Below are 17,068 nucleotides of genomic sequence, written 5' to 3'. Positions count from 1 at the left end.
TGTGCGTAAATGGCAGTACATGGCATCTTGTTGGAATCACGAGTTGGGGATATGGTTGTGCGGAACCAAACTTTCCAGGTGTATACACCAGAGTTTCTCAGTTTGTTGATTTTATCAATTTTATTCTGACATTTGAAATAGATGGTAAGTCATTTTATATGGATAACGTCACAAACACAGTAGACTGTTATATGATATATTTCATATTAAAAACGTTTTCCTGTAATATAAATCTATTGTTGATATATATTCTAAGAATGTATTCCCTTTTCCTTGTATGGAGCGGTTACGTTGAATGTTTTATCTACGTCTTTGTCTTTTTGTTAGTACCATATACAGTAGTTGGTGAGATGAGTTGATATAGTTTGATAAAATAATAACAATACTGTATAAGAACTGCAGCCTTCAGTACTTTTATTCATTACTACTAGCTAGGCTACTTTAGAATAATAATGGTAAACTTGTAGAACAGAACAGAACAATCACCTTCTCATTTATTTATGTAAACAAATTGAAAGATTGCCCGTGCCATACAACTCATGACTCTCACAAAAGGATACAATCCATTTACAACATAATTTTTGTTATTTCTTTCCACGTTGTAATGATGTTCAATAAAAAATAATATGACAGGGTCGAATGTATCGCATGCCTAGTCATGAAATATCACTTGTGATTGTATACTAATGTTGATTCATTATCTTCTACATTTCGTCATTCAGTCAGCAAAAGGTTTTCATGACATTTTGTTTAGTTAAACATTTTCTGTTCTATTTTTAGGCCTCCTGCAATAAAGTATAATATTATTTTAATGTTTTCTTCTTCAGAATTGCCAGAAAATAATATATGTTTACTACATTTTCTACTATTAACTATATGAACGAACGTAACAATCAGCAGCCATCACTGCTTTTCTTTGGGCATATAACGGCCACTCACACCACTATTTTTTATATCCTACATTGTTTACTTACATTTCTTAAATGTGAAACATTGGACCTCTATTGCTTTGAGAATCTTATGTGTAGGCTAAATTTACCATTGTTAATAAGTAAACAAACACCAAAACTAACTATAATTGTATTGTTTACAGATGAAGACAATTGGCCTTACACATCTGATTCAGGTTAGTTACGTATTCTCTTTTTAATTTTTTTTTCAATTGTCTATTCTTACAAGATCCTCTATCAATGGTATTGTTGTATTGTTTTATTATTATATGAGGCCTACTACTTTTTTCATTGTATTGTTTTACCATTGATAGAAACGAATAAATGTTAAACAAATGAATTATTATAACTATCAATTGCTTTATAAATACATTTCTCTGAAAAAACGACATTATTTTTCAGTAAATATATTTGATCGTAGATAAAGATAGAGAGATACGGATTTGTATTAATCTGATATCAAATGTACAATGTATCTTGTCAAAACAATGTTGTTCTTAACTGCTCATGCGCTGTAAAGCTGACTATCTCGGCAAACAGTAACCGCGGTTTTAGTTCGAATAGACCAGGTGATTGGCTGTGGTGTAGAAAACCTATGCAGGGGCCAAAGACTAGGCACTACAATACGTAATTCATGTTTTTGTTTTCCTTTAGAGTACTATTCATCCTCGTATGATTATTCATCATCGTCTGATTATTCATCCTCGTCTGATTATTCATCCTCGTCTGATTATTCATCCTCGTCTGATTATTCATCCTCGTCTGATTATTCATCGTCGTCTGATTTTTCATCGTCGTCTGATGATTCATCCTCGTCTGATGATTCATCCTCGTCTGAATATTCATCCTCGTCTGATTATTCATCCTCGTCTGATTATTCATCCCCGTCTGATTATTCATCGTCGTCTGATTATTCATCCTCGCCTGATTATTCATCCTCGTCTGATTATTCATCCTCGTCTGATTATTCATCCTCGTCTGATTATTCATCCTCGTCTGATTATTCATCCTCGTCTGATTATTCATCCTCGTCTGATTATTCATCGTCGTCTGATTATTCATCGGGTTAGTTTGCTATTTATTTTGTTATCATTTCTTATTTCAACTTGTGTAAAGCGTTATTAGAGTTATTAGTACTGTGTCTTTTAAAATCAATTTACATAAGTAACATTTACACACGACCCAGCGGAGGATCCCATTTCTAACGACTTTTTCGATTTATAAGTTTTACATTTACCCAGTTTATCAAGGTTGTGCACTTCTATTATCGCATGATAAAAAGTACTTTACATCTTGTGAATAATGTTGAAATGTTCATTTACGCCTAGTTTTATTTTAGTATTTCTTATTCCAGATTGTGCAGAAAGTGTGTATTATTTAGAAGAAAATGGAGTAATGGAGTTACAAAGTCCCGGATATCCAACGTCCTCAGATTATGCACAGTGTAATTGGGAAATAATTACAAACGAGGACCAAATTTTATTTATATACTTCACTGAATTTCAACTGAGTTTTGGCAGCATCACACTTTATATTTCACCAGACCAAAATAATAACAATGTTACTTATTATCCGAATTCTATTCCTCGAAGCGTGGCATCTTCTCAACATAAATTAGGCTTACATTATATTACATACAGTTCGCAATCAAGTTCTTCATTTTCAGCTCGGATATGGGCGGTAAATAGAGAAGGTATGTATGTAGTATTATAAAAAAAAATGTTATGATAATTATTATTATTATTATTGTTTTATAATCGGCATTTTTAATGAGATGGAACTGCAAACAATCAATTACAAAGTCTCTTTAAATGTTCTGTCAATCAATTTTAGCCTAATCACGATTATGTTATATGCATTCTAATGTAACTTTTTTAATCATTAAGAAATATTTAACTGTTTGAGTGAAAATTATGAAGCCATTTCCAACTGCCTGGTCTGTGATGGTAATGCGGATTGCGAAAACCATTCAGATGAAGAAGGATGTGGTGAGACATTATTTAGTTTTTTCTTTATTCCATACTGGATGACATACTGTAGTCAAGCCTAAGAAAATGGTAATACAGACGATAAATATACTATAGTTATTCTTTATTTACCTTTTGAAACAACGTTTAAATATAAGTATAAATCAATTAATTACATTATTTTGGATTACCTAAAATGTTTCATAATTTTTGCATAAAAATACAACATAATTAAGTAATAGTTCAACCTACTTTTATTTTGTTAATTATCTCCACTCTTGTAAGGTTTGTTTAGTTGCTACCCGTCTCTTGTAAATTAATTTACAAATTAAAATGTAATAAGAGCTTTTGTTAAAATATTCAATGAATACAATTACTGGAATAAGCGTCACCTGAACAATTGAAGCAGCCATTAAACAACAAACACATTATATTGAGTCATTCATTTCTATTTATTCATTTGATTTTTTGGAGATAAAGAAAATAAAGAAAGAAAAAGAAGTTATAAGCAAAACATAATTAAGTAAATAAAACAGTAAATTGTTTTTTTTTTACGGCTATTACTATTTACCTTCCCAACTCCTTTCAATAGAGAAATAAAATGGAATGATTTTTTTTTTATATTTCATGATACAATTTCGTTGAATGCCGATGAATAACATAAATAAATGTTGGGTTAAATGCTTTGTAGGTTTTTTTTGCCGACCCGATCAGTATACATGTGCAAGCGGTGAATGTATCATATACGATCAGAGATGTGACGGTGTTCAAAACTGTTTTGACAATAGTGATGAATTTTTATAACTATTTAAAATTGCTTTATAAATGCATTTCTCTGAAACAACCACATTCTTTTTTTATATTTGCTCGTGGATAAATGAGAGATACGGATTTGTAACAATCTGATATCAAATGTACGATGTATCTTGTCAAACAAATATTTTTCTACTACTCTCATGCGCTGTAAAGCTGACTATCTCAGCACACAGCAACCGAGTTTGAATAGACCAGGTGATTGGCTGTGGTGTAGAAAACCTATGCAATGACCAATGACTAGGCACTACAATACGTAATTCATGTTTTTTTTTCTTCAGAGTACTATTCATCCTCGTCTGATTATTCATCCTCGTCTGATGATTCATCCTCGTCTGTTTATTCATCCTCGTCTGATGATTCATCCTCGTCTGATGATTCATCCTCGTCTGATTATTCATCCTCGTCTGATGATTCATTCTCGTCTGATTATTCATCCTCGTCTGATGATTCATTCTCGTCTGATGATTCATCTTCGTCTGATTATTCATCCTCGTCTGATGATTCCTCCTCGTCTGATGATTCATCCTCGTCTGATGATTCATCCTCGTCTGATGATTCATCCTCGTCTGATTATTCATCCTCGTCTGATTATTCATCCTCGTCTGATTATTCATCCTCGTCTGATTATTCATTCTCGTCTGATGATTCATCCTCGTCTGATGATTCATCCTCGTCTGATGATTCATCCTCGTCTGATGATTCATCCTCGTCTGATGATTCATCCTCGTCTGATGATTCATCCTCGTCTGATGATTCATCCTCGTCTAATGATTCATCCTCGTCTGATTATTCATCCTCGTCTGATTATTCATCCTCGTCTGATGATTCATCCTCGTCTGATGATTCATCCTCGTCTGATGATTCATCCTCCTCTGATGATTCATCCTCGTCTGATGATTCATCCTCGTCTGATTATTCATCCTCGTCTGATTATTCATCCTCGTCTGATTATTCATCCTCGTCTGATTATTCATCCTCGTCTGATGATTCATCCTCGTCTGCTGATTCATCCTCGTCTGCTGATTCATCCTCGTCTGATTATTTATCCTCATCTGATTATTTATCCTCATCTGATTATTTATCCTCGTCTGATGATTCATCCTCGTCTGATTATTCATCCTCGTCTGATGATTCATCCGCGTCTGATGATTCATCCTCGTCTGATGATTCATCCTCGTCTGATTATTCATCCTCGTCTGATTATTCATCCTCGTCTGATGATTCATCTTCGTCTGATTATTCATCCTCGTCTGATTATTCATCCTCGTCTGATTATTCATCCTCGTCTGATTATTCATCCTCGTCTGATTATTCATCCTCGTCTGATTATTCATCCTCGTCTGATTATTCATCCTCGTCTGATTATTCATCCTCGTCTGATGATTCATCCTCGTCTGATTATTCATCCTCGTCTGATGATTCATCCTCGTCTGATGATTCATCCTCGTCTGATGATTCATCCTCGTCTGATTATTCATCCTCATCTTATTATTTATCCTCGTCTGATGATTCATCCTCGTCTGATTATTCATCCTCCTCTGATTATTCATCCTCGTCTGATGATTCATCCGCGTCTGATGATTCATCCGCGTCTGATTATTCATCCTCGTCTGATTATTCATCCTCGTCTGATTATTCATCCTCGTCTGATGATTCATCTTCGTATGATTATTCATCCTCGTCTGATTATTCATCCTCGTCTGATTATTCATCCTCGTCTGATTATTCATCCTCGTCTGATGATTCATCCTCGTCTGATGATTCATCCTCGTCTGATGATTCATCCTCGTCTGATTATTCATCGTCGTCTGATTATTCATCCTCGCCTGATTATTCATCCTCGTCTGATTATTCATCCTCGTCTGATGATTCATCCTCGTCTGATTATTCATCCTCGTCTGATTATTCATCGGGTTAGTTTGCTATTTATTTTGTTATCATTTCTTATTTCAACTTCTGTAAAGCGTTATTATTGCTATTAGTACTGTGTCTTTTAAAATCAATTTACATAAGTAACATTGTTGCATAAAAATACAACATAATTAAGTATAGTTCAACCTACTTTTATTTTGTTAATTATCTCCACTCTTGTAAGGTTTGTTTAGTTGCTACCCGTCTCTTGTAAATTAATTTACAAATTAAAATGTAATAAGAGCTTTTGTTAAAATATTAAATGAATACAATTATTGGAATAAGCGTCACCTGAACAATTGAAGCAGCCATTAAACAACAAACACATTATATTGAGTCATTCATTTCTATTTATTTATTTGAATTTTTTGGAAATAAAAAAAATAAAGAAAGAAAAAGAAGTTATAAGCAAAACATAATTAAGTAAATAAATCAGTAAATTATTTTTTTTTTACGGCTATTACTATTTACCTTCCCAACTCCTTTCAATAGAGAAATGAAATGGAATGAATTTTTTTTTATATTTCATGATACAATTTCGTTGAATGCCGTTGAATAAAATAAATAAATGTTGAGTTAAATGCTTTGTAGGTTTTTTTTGCCAACCCGATCAGTATACATGTGCAAGCGGTGAATGTATTATATACGATCAGAGATGTGACGGTGTTCAAAACTGTTTTGACAATAGTGATGAATTTAACTGCTGTAAGTAAATCGTTAAGATATTTATTAAAAAACAGATAGTTTGTTGAGTACGTTGAAACATTAATTCACAACTTTTGTTTTATAGGAAGATATTAAACTATAATCGTTTAAATATAGATGGATTGGATTTCTAAAACGCCACCAACTTTTTGTTGGCAATTAAGTGCTACGAGACTCTTTGGACAAGTTTTTTTTAAATAACATTAGTGTTTTAATACTACCTTTTTAAAACATCTAATACATGTATGATAATGAGTTCAGAACTTATGAATGTATTTTTACAGAAACGTTAGAATTCGATCAATAACACATCAACTCATAGTGCTGCAAATAATATAAATTAAAATCTTATGAAGTAGGATGCCTGTATTTGCTTTCATAATAAAAATTCTTATCTTCTCTTTATAACTATTTTTCATTTTAGATTGTCCTGATGGAGAATTTCCTTGTTCAGATGGAGAATGTATACCACTCTCAAATCTTTGCGATGGAATTGATCATTGCAGTCTGTCTGAAGATGAAAGACAATGTACTTTCAATGCAACATTTCCTTACTGTCCAGCTACGGTATATGTTCAGTGTGACAATGCCAATGGTTTTGAACGCCCTGTAGCATATGGCATAAATGGAGATATAGCTCCTGTCTTTTGTCGGAATAACAGTGAATTTGATATGCAGATAGTTTGTCAAACCATTTCAGCTCATCCTGTTTCATGTTCATTTAAATTGGAAGGAAGTATGTTATATAATATAATGTTATTTTATTATTAGTATTATATAATTAGAGTTTTGTACTAAAGCTATCTTATTACCTCCGCCAAGGAGGTTATATTTTCACCCCTGTATTTGTGGGTGGCCGTGTGGGTGTCTGTGAACCGCCTGGAGGCAACAGTTTTTATTCGATTCTCACCAACTTTGGCCACAATGATCTATTCCCCAAAACCTTGGACGAGTTCGAATTTGAGGGGAAAGGACATAGGTCACAACTAACAAAAAACTATTTTACTGCCTAGAGACCACAGTTTTTATTCGATTCTCACCAAACTTAGCCACAATGATCAATGACTCATCATATAATTGTAGTTAAATGTTGAAGAGTCAGGGTCAAAGATCAAGGTCCACAAAAAAAATAATTAAGAAAAAAAAAACCTCAGCGGGACTTGAACCAGCGATCTCAACTGTGAGAGGCTGGATACATAACCATTACACCAAACTCTCATCCACAACTTTGTAGTGTGCAGTTAGCCTATTTACATTACATATTATATATATGTATTCCGGGGACATTTTTATGTAGGGGAATTTTACAGTAGGCGGAGGTTTGTACTCTCGGAGTACCCTCTAGTTTTTGTAATTTGTTGATACCTCCAACTGATCAGATGTTGCTGGATCTACCACTCTAGTTTTTAGTATGTATTCGATCTAGTGTACGTATCTACTTTATTCATAATTATTATTATATTGTGAACTACATTATTCTTAAAGCCCATTTATTTTCACGGTACACCACGACTATTATGTTATATTATTATGTTATATTATTATGTTATAGTAATATTTTTGTCTTTATCTCGCCATGCAAATAATGCATATTTTTTGGGGTTTTTTTTTTCTGTTTAGCATCACAAGCCATTTTGAATGTTTTTAACATGACTTGGTTTGAGCTTGCTCCATTTGTTACTGTGACTAAACGCACTGGTAATGTAACTAGAATCATTGATGAAGGATCAAGCGATATCATTCTACTACCTGGGAATTCTGATGGTGTTATTTCTCTTCAAGTACCTGGTTATTTGGAAACAAGCAAGTCTTGGAAAACTCTTAACTGCTCATATCCAATAATATTTATTGAATTCAAATTAGTAGCAATTTCAATATTAGATACAGTTGAAGTTGATCAGAATACAGAACAGACGATCACGATTACTGTTCCATCTGGACAAACCGTTTTTATTTCATTTCCACCGGGTATGTACTATGACACAATTCAATGTAATTTATATATTAAACATGTTAAACTAGATGTCCATTTGCGTTATCATAAATGTGCCATGCAATAAATATTCTCTTGTAATGTATAAATAATTATATTTAGAACTCAATATTCCTGGTTTGTAAACAAATTCAGAAGAAGAGAGAGTACCTCCTGTCATAAGATATTTGAATTTCCTTTTTATATGTTGACTGACATGTTTTACAAAGTTTTTAACCCATCAAATGTATGTCTGTTGTAAATAACGAATTCTACAATAGAACTTTACAAAATAATGATGTTGTATGTCATACCCTACATTTGACTTACAGGCAGCTTGAGTAGTCTCAGCGGCTCTACGGTTGATATAGCAGTAAATCTACCAAATCTTACAGATTCATTTAAACTTGAAACAGCACCAGCATTAATAGATGCCAGAGGTTTGTTCCTTTTAAAGTAATTAATCTATCTAATTAATTGATTGATCCATGTAAATATATTAGGCCTAGGCCTACTAGCTAAATTGATTTGATGAACATTTTAGAATTATAACAAATGAACAACCGTTGTTACACCAAACATACTTATTTTACGGCATAACTGCGAGCAGTTTAAATAAAATGTTTAAATGATTGGTCATATGAAAACGTGTGATGTTTATGTTCAATAAAGTAAAGCGATCATGCAACAACTGGAATTATATGTAGACATATGAATTGATATGTTATTCATTATGTTTTTAATTAAACTCATTTAGGTATTCCTGTTTATTTGATTACAATGTTTGACATAACATTATTTGATGGAGACACCAACAACATTATAGACATAACCCTACCAATAGAAGTATCTGTACCTATTGGTCCAAATACAGCAGCCGTTGGCGACGAAATTCCATCTTACTATTTTGAGAGAATATTGGGTAAAATAAATATTTAGTTGCTTTAAACACATCTTTTTTTTTCTTTTAATCAAAACTTTGCGTATTTCATATTTTCAATTGCAGCTCCTATATAATATATAAGTATTTTTCAAACAAAAAGCCAATATTTCTTGTACTTACTTATTATATATGAAATTTTTCTGAAGACTCATTTTAGTACTTGGAAGAATTCTTAATCACGTGTTATTCTTTTAGGAATTAATTTAATTAATTTTAATCCTAACCGTATTCTATGTTGTTTTATGCTGATATTTATGTATTTTCTCTTGAAAGGTTCATGGCAACTGTTTGATTATGGTTTAATTGAAATCATAGATGGAGATCTATACTGGGTTGGTGTACTCCCACACCTGTCATTTTGGTCAGGTGCTTTGCCTGTTGATATTGATTCGTCAGCTTGTATAGATATACAGGTGTGTCTTGACCCATCCTGCTTACAGCCTGCCCCTTTGCATTCTGTGAGGTATGATTAAGTTTTAGTTTGTCATTTTTGTAATGAGCCAAGTTTTGTACCAATTTCTTTGATTTTCATGTGAATAATCAGAAGTGTTGTTTTTTTATTCTAGTGCTGTGGCAACTGAACATTTATATAACATAGAACAGAGAACTGACGCATTAGGAAAAGTGTGTTTACAAACTAAAACGGAGTCAGAAATCATAGTGTCGACGGAATGTTCTTCAAATGGTTTACTATCAACACAATTGGTACAGACGTCAGATGAGTCAGCATTATGCTCTTCAGACAGCTGTTCACAGGTGCGCTTTGTTACGGAATGCCAGTCTTGCGACGGTTTCTTATGCGGAAGTGGAGAATGTATCCCCTACACTTCTCTATGTGATAAACAAGTCGATTGTGTTGATAGCACCGATGAGTTAGCATGTGAAACAAATTATGGATGTCTTAGCGTGCTTACATGTAAAGATGAAGATTGTAATAATGCATGGCCGAATTATAACATAACGTAGGTACACATACCCTTACTCCAAAATGTTATTTGTGGATTATAATAACCTACAATATATATCAACATAGCATTTATTAACAATTCATATTAATATTCATTTGTCTAGCTTAAAGTTGTTAATTAAATAATCTGTACAAATCCTAATCCTGCCACATGAATAGAAATATAGGTACTTTCGCAAAAATTAACACAAATAATATGTCGAAATTTCGATATAGGAAAAATAATAATAAAAAAAATATTATTTCAACATTTCGAGAAATAAAAATCAAATAAAGAAACAAAAATACAATTTTTAAATAGATAAGTAAATCTAATTACTATACTTTGAAAAAAGTAGATAGATGCTAAAAAGTATAGATTTTAGGAGATACAGATATTGCTTTATTAGATATATGCACATGATGTATCCAAAGTACGTAAATCATTATACCGTAACCAATGATCAAATATATGTACAAACATGATCATGCACAGGTACATATTTGATATAATTTAATAATCAATTTCAGAATAACTTATGAAGGAAATGTTCAATCAGAAATTACAAATAACACGGGATATGCATGTATGGTGGTACCTATTGGAATATCAGTAGAAATATTTGCAATGTGTGCAAATGGTAATATTATATCAATACCAGTGACAGTGGTTAATAACGGAAGTTGTCTGGATAATAATTGTGTTGAAGTCGGTTTCGTATTAAACTGTCCACCTCCAGTAGGAACGACAATAATACCAACGGATGCAGCTATTACCACACCTATGTTTAACGCATGTCTCCAGATTATTACTTGTGCCGATGATGATTGTACAGAATTAATTGCAAACCAAGTTATAACGTGAGTAACAATTTTGAAAAACTCCAGATAGCAAGTTGATGTTCGTTGAATACAAGTTTGCATTATATATAAAACGTACATAATGGCAACGTCAAGAATAAATAATTGTCTGTATCAATTTGTATTAAATTTCAAATTGGTCAAGCCGTTTAAGAAAGATGTAATTTATTATTACTACTATTGATTCTATTTTAAATGCTTGAGATTTCATCACTGTGTATTGATTTTCAATGTTTAAAGTTATAATAAAACTATACCCTTATAATGTTATTATGTGATCTTTACAGGATTGACGGTAACGAAGAAAATACAGCAGTAACCGACTCCTCTGGTAGTGTATGCATACCAGCCCTATATGAAGTACCAGTTGTTTTATCAGTTGTTTGTTCTGGTGGTAATATTGTAACTCAAACCATACTACCGGACATTACCGGTAGTTGCTCTGACGGCAATTGCGTTGAAGTTGGTTTCATGTTAAACTGTCCACCTCCAGTAGGAACGACAATAACACCAACGGATGAAGCTATTACCACACCTATGTTTAACGCATGTATCAAGATTATTACTTGTGCTAATGATGATTGTACAGAATTAATTTCAAACCAAGTTATAACGTGAGTAACAGTGTTGGAAAACTTCAGATAGCAAGTTGATGTTAGTTGAATACAAAGTTTGCATTATATATAAAACGTGTATAATGGCAACGTCAAGACGAAATAATTGTCTGAATCAATTTGTATTAAATTTTAAATAGGTCAAGCCGTTTTAAGAAAGAAATGTAATTTATCATTACTACTATTGATTCTATTTCCAATGCTTGAGATTTCATCACTGTGTATTGCTTTTCATATTTTAAAGTTATAATTGAACTACATCAATACCATTACAATGTTATTATGTGATCTTTACAGGATTGACGGTAACGAAGAAAATACAGAAGTAACTGACTCCACTGGTAGTGTATGCCTACCAGTCTTATATGATGTACCAGTTGATTTATCAGTTGTTTGTTCTGATGGTAATATTTTAACTCAAACCATACTACCGGACATTACCGGTAGTTGCTCTGACGGCAATTGCGTTGAAGTTGGTTTCATGTTAAACTGTCCACCTCCAGTAGGAACGACAATAACACCAACGGATGAAGCTATTACCACACCTATGTTTAACGCATGTATCAAGATTATTACTTGTGCTAATGATGATTGTACAGAATTAATTTCAAACCAAGTTATAACGTGAGTAACAGTGTTGGAAAACTTCAGATAGCAAGTTGATGTTAGTTGAATACAAAGTTTGCATTATATATAAAACGTGTATAATGGCAACGTCAAGACGAAATAATTGTCTGAATCAATTTGTATTAAATTTTAAATAGGTCAAGCCGTTTTAAGAAAGAAATGTAATTTATCATTACTACTATTGATTCTATTTCCAATGCTTGAGATTTCATCACTGTGTATTGCTTTTCATATTTTAAAGTTATAATTGAACTACATCAATACCATTACAATGTTATTATGTGATCTTTACAGGATTGACGGTAACGAAGAAAATACAGCAGTAACCGACTCCACTGGTAGTGTATGCATACCAGCCTTATATGATGTACCAGTGGATTTATCAGTTGTTTGTTCTGATGGTAATATTGTAACTCAAACCATACTACCAGACATTACTGGTAGTTGCTCTGACGGCAATTGTGTTGAAGTTGGTTTCGTATTAAACTGTCCACCTCCAGTAGGAACGACAATAATACCTCCAGTAGGAACGACAATAATACCAACGGATGAAACTATTACCACACCTATGTTTAACGCATGTATCCAGATTATTACTTGTGCTAATGATGATTGTACAGAATTAATTTCAAACCAAGTTATAACGTGAGTAACAGTGTTGGAAAACTTCAGATAGCAAGTTGATGTTCGTTGAATACAAAGTTTGCATTATATATAAAACGTGTATAATGGCAACGTCAAGAAGAAATAATTGTCTGAATCAATTTGTATTAAATTTTAAATAGGTCAAGCCGTTTAAGAAAGAAATGTAATTTATCATTACTACTATTGATTCTATTTCAGATGCTTGAGATTTCATCACTGTGTATTGCTTTTCATATTTTAAAGTTATAATTGAACTACATCAATACCATTACAATGTTATTATGTGATCTTTACAGGATTGACGGTAATGAAGAAAATACAGAAGTAACTGACTCCACTGGTAGTGTATGCCTACCGGTCTTATATGATGTACCAGTTGATTTATCAGTTGTTTGTTCTGATGGTAATATTTTAACTCAAACCATACTACCAGACATTACTGGTAGTTGTTCTGACGGCAATTGTGTTGAATTTGGTTTCGTATTAAACTGTCCACCTCCAGTCGGAACGACAATAATACCAACGGATGCAGCTATTACCACACCTATGTTTAACGCATGTCTCCAGATTATTACTTGTGCCGATGATGATTGTACAGAATTAATTGCAAACCAAGTTATAACGTGAGTAACAATTTTGAAAAACTCCAGATAGCAAGTTGATGTTCGTTGAATACAAGTTTGCATTATATATAAAACGTACATAATGGCAACGTCAAGAATAAATAATTGTCTGTATCAATTTGTATTAAATTTTAAATTGGTCAAGCCGTTTAAGAAAGATGTAATTTATTATTACTACTATTGATTCTATTTTAAATGCTTGAGATTTCATCACTGTGTATTGATTTTAAAGGTTTAAAGTTATAATAAAACTATACCCTTATAATGTTATTATGTGATCTTTACAGGATTGACGGTAACGAAGAAAATACAGCAGTAACCGACTCCACTGGTAGTGTATGCATACCAGCCTTATATGATGTACCAGTTGTTTTATCAGTTGTTTGTTCTGGTGGTAATATTGTAACTCAAACCATACTACCAGAAATTACCGGTAGTTGCTCTGACGGCAATTGTGTTGAAGTTGGTTTCGTATTAAACTGTCCACCTCCAGTAGGAACGACAACGGATGAAGCTATTACCACACCTATGTTTAACGCATGTATCCAGATTATTACTTGTGCTAATGATGATTGTACAGAATTAATTCCAAACATAGATGTAACGTGAGTTGCTGGTGATAGTTGTTATCTTTAAAGCTGATTAGATATAATAGAAGTGTTTACCCAATTGGCTTTGAAATGGTCATTCGCAAACATGTGCAATTTTAAAGTTAAAAACTTTTTGAAATACTTACAATTACCTGAAATTTATTCTATTTGATTAGAAATTGTTTTTTCACATGTAACTTTAATGTTTTTATTTAATAGAACATATATTTGTATAAGTGAATATGTAATTTCTTAAATGAACTAGGCGCTTGACTGTATTATACCTGTTTTTACCTTCTGCTAACAACACATTTCACACCTGTGTACTAAACCACATATTATGCCATTACTGTTGCTCTGTTTAAGATATTTATTATTTATTACTGCAATAATGGTAATTATTGGAATAAGTTCAAGAAACATGATACGATTAACATTACAATTCTCTTTATGTTGATTTACTTTGTAACAGGGTTGGAGTCAATGAAGTACGAACAGACATAAACGGTAGGATATGTGTACCAGCGGTATCTGGGGAACAAGTTGTTGTATCAGCTGTTTGTTCTAAAGGTGCCATTGTAACACAAACTGTACTTCCAGAAATTGGTGGCAGTTGCCCCGATGATAGTTGTTTTGAAGTTGGTTTAGTATTGGAATGCCTTGAATTGACAACAATACCAATAACAACACCATGTAAGTATAGCATACTACAGTATAGTTTATGAAAGACCATTCTGTATTTGAAAGGTGCCTTGCAACATGATCTTAATCCAAGATAAACATTGTAAAGAATGAAATATTTTTTCTTGGATAGTTAAACGTCTAGGATTACTTAGCATTATCGTTTTTCTATAGCACCAATTGAATTTATCAACTGTCCTGATGATATCAACATTCCTACTGGAACTGGATTAAATTATGCAACAGTTGAATGGAATGCTGAGGTTATTGGAGGTAGTGGCATGATATCGGTTACTGGAAATTTTAGTTCCGGAGACAGATTTTATATTGGCACCGAGGTAGTTGGATTAACAGCTATAGATGAAATTGGACAAACAGCAACGTGTAGTTTTCATGTACAAGTTTACGGTAAGATTCATAATTATGTATTTCTAGTACACCTGCGAGTAGACCGATATAAATATTTATATAATCCGCCTGTGGTATAATAGTTATACGGACTACCTCACCTCATTATTTATCTAGTTCACTTATTATCGTTATCTTTATATACAAAATGAATGCGCTTCTTTTACTTTTAGATGATGAATCACCTCAAATATCTTGCCCAAATGATATAACAGAAATGCTGGGCAATAATTATACTGAAATAGTTATAACATGGGACGATGCAACAGCTGTCGACAATGCTGGGGAAGTAAATGTTGAACCGCTTCCTGATAACCCGTACTCTTCAGGTGATACATTTTCTGAAGGTTCATTTACTATAGTTTATATAGCCACAGACAGTGCTGGACTAGTTGCTTCGTGTTCATTTGATATAACTGTCAATGGTAAGTAAAATAAACTATATTCGTATCGTTACTGTTAAATTTATTTTAAATTATAATCCTAATCGAATTAGGTTATCTATAATAACAATGTTTAATAAACACATTGCTGCTTTCGTTGGAAGACTAACCCCAGGAATGTGGTGTAACCCCAAGTTAACTAGATGTGAATCATTGACTTCGGATTCCATGCTCAGATCATGTTAAAACATAACAACAATCGTATATTTTGCTACTCGGAGACTGCGGCAATTAACAAACTCATAGAATAATAAATAAAGACGCATACAACATAAGTTCTGGCTTAAATAGTTTAATTACTAAATGAACATTCACCCATGTAAAACTGCACATAAAAGTCATAAGCAAATATAAGTTATATAGCAATAATTTTCCAATTCTAAGTAAGCACAACAGGGATGCTCAGAGAAAAATAGCCCTATTGCCATCAAAGAGGTCGAAAACCCGCCCTCTCCGATCTCAAAATAGAATTGTGTTTCCAACCCAATTCTTGATTTTTGATTTCTGAATTGTACAGAGCGTTAATATAATATGCGTCTGGTTTACCTCTTTAATAGTTTTATTTTTTATTTGTTTTGTTTACTGTAAAGCACCAATTGACTCTATCAACTGTCCTGATGATATCAACATTCCTACTGGAACTGGATTCAATTATGCAATAGTTGAATGGAATGCTGAGGTTATTGGAGGTAGTGGCATGATATCGATTACTGGAAATTTTAGTTCCGGAGACAAATTTTACATCGGCACTGAGGTAGTTGGATTAACAGCTATAGATGAAATTGGACAAACAGCAACGTGCAGTTTTTATGTACAAGTTTACGGTGAGAAAATGTTGTACTTTTTTACTTTTTCAACTGCTAAATGTACCCTTTATATTATTATTATATTATAGGCTTATTCATTACCTCACTGATCAAAGCGTTTAAACTAACAATAGTGGAGAAGAAGAGACCATTCCGATCATTCTTTTATTACCTTTTTATATATCAATGTCTTCACTGATTCAGACTAAAATGTTATTCGTCTTAAAATCATATTCCAACTTTCTTCCAAAGGAAGCTTTCCTAACTACATTTAACATTTTACTAGTGCTTAAACAGCTCATCATTTTATTTTTTATTCACGTTTTCTATCGTTTCATTTTTTAATTTATTTCGTTTTTTACCACTTTTTCTAAAATAATTTCAAATCTTTAAAAACATTTGTGGAGAAATCTAAAGCCTCTAAAACAATCCCAAGTCAGTATACACTTTTTCTTGCTAATGGAACTGTTTTCCAATTTGACAATATCCAATCTAAAGATCGCTATGACTACTATTATCGAAAAGCTGATTTGTAAACACAACTCAGTACCACATCACTT

Source organism: Antedon mediterranea, chromosome 6 (genome assembly GCF_964355755.1).
Source record: "Antedon mediterranea chromosome 6, ecAntMedi1.1, whole genome shotgun sequence".
In the NCBI taxonomy this organism is placed as follows: Eukaryota; Metazoa; Echinodermata; class Crinoidea; order Comatulida; family Antedonidae; genus Antedon; species Antedon mediterranea.
This window is presented reverse-complemented; position numbering follows the sequence as displayed.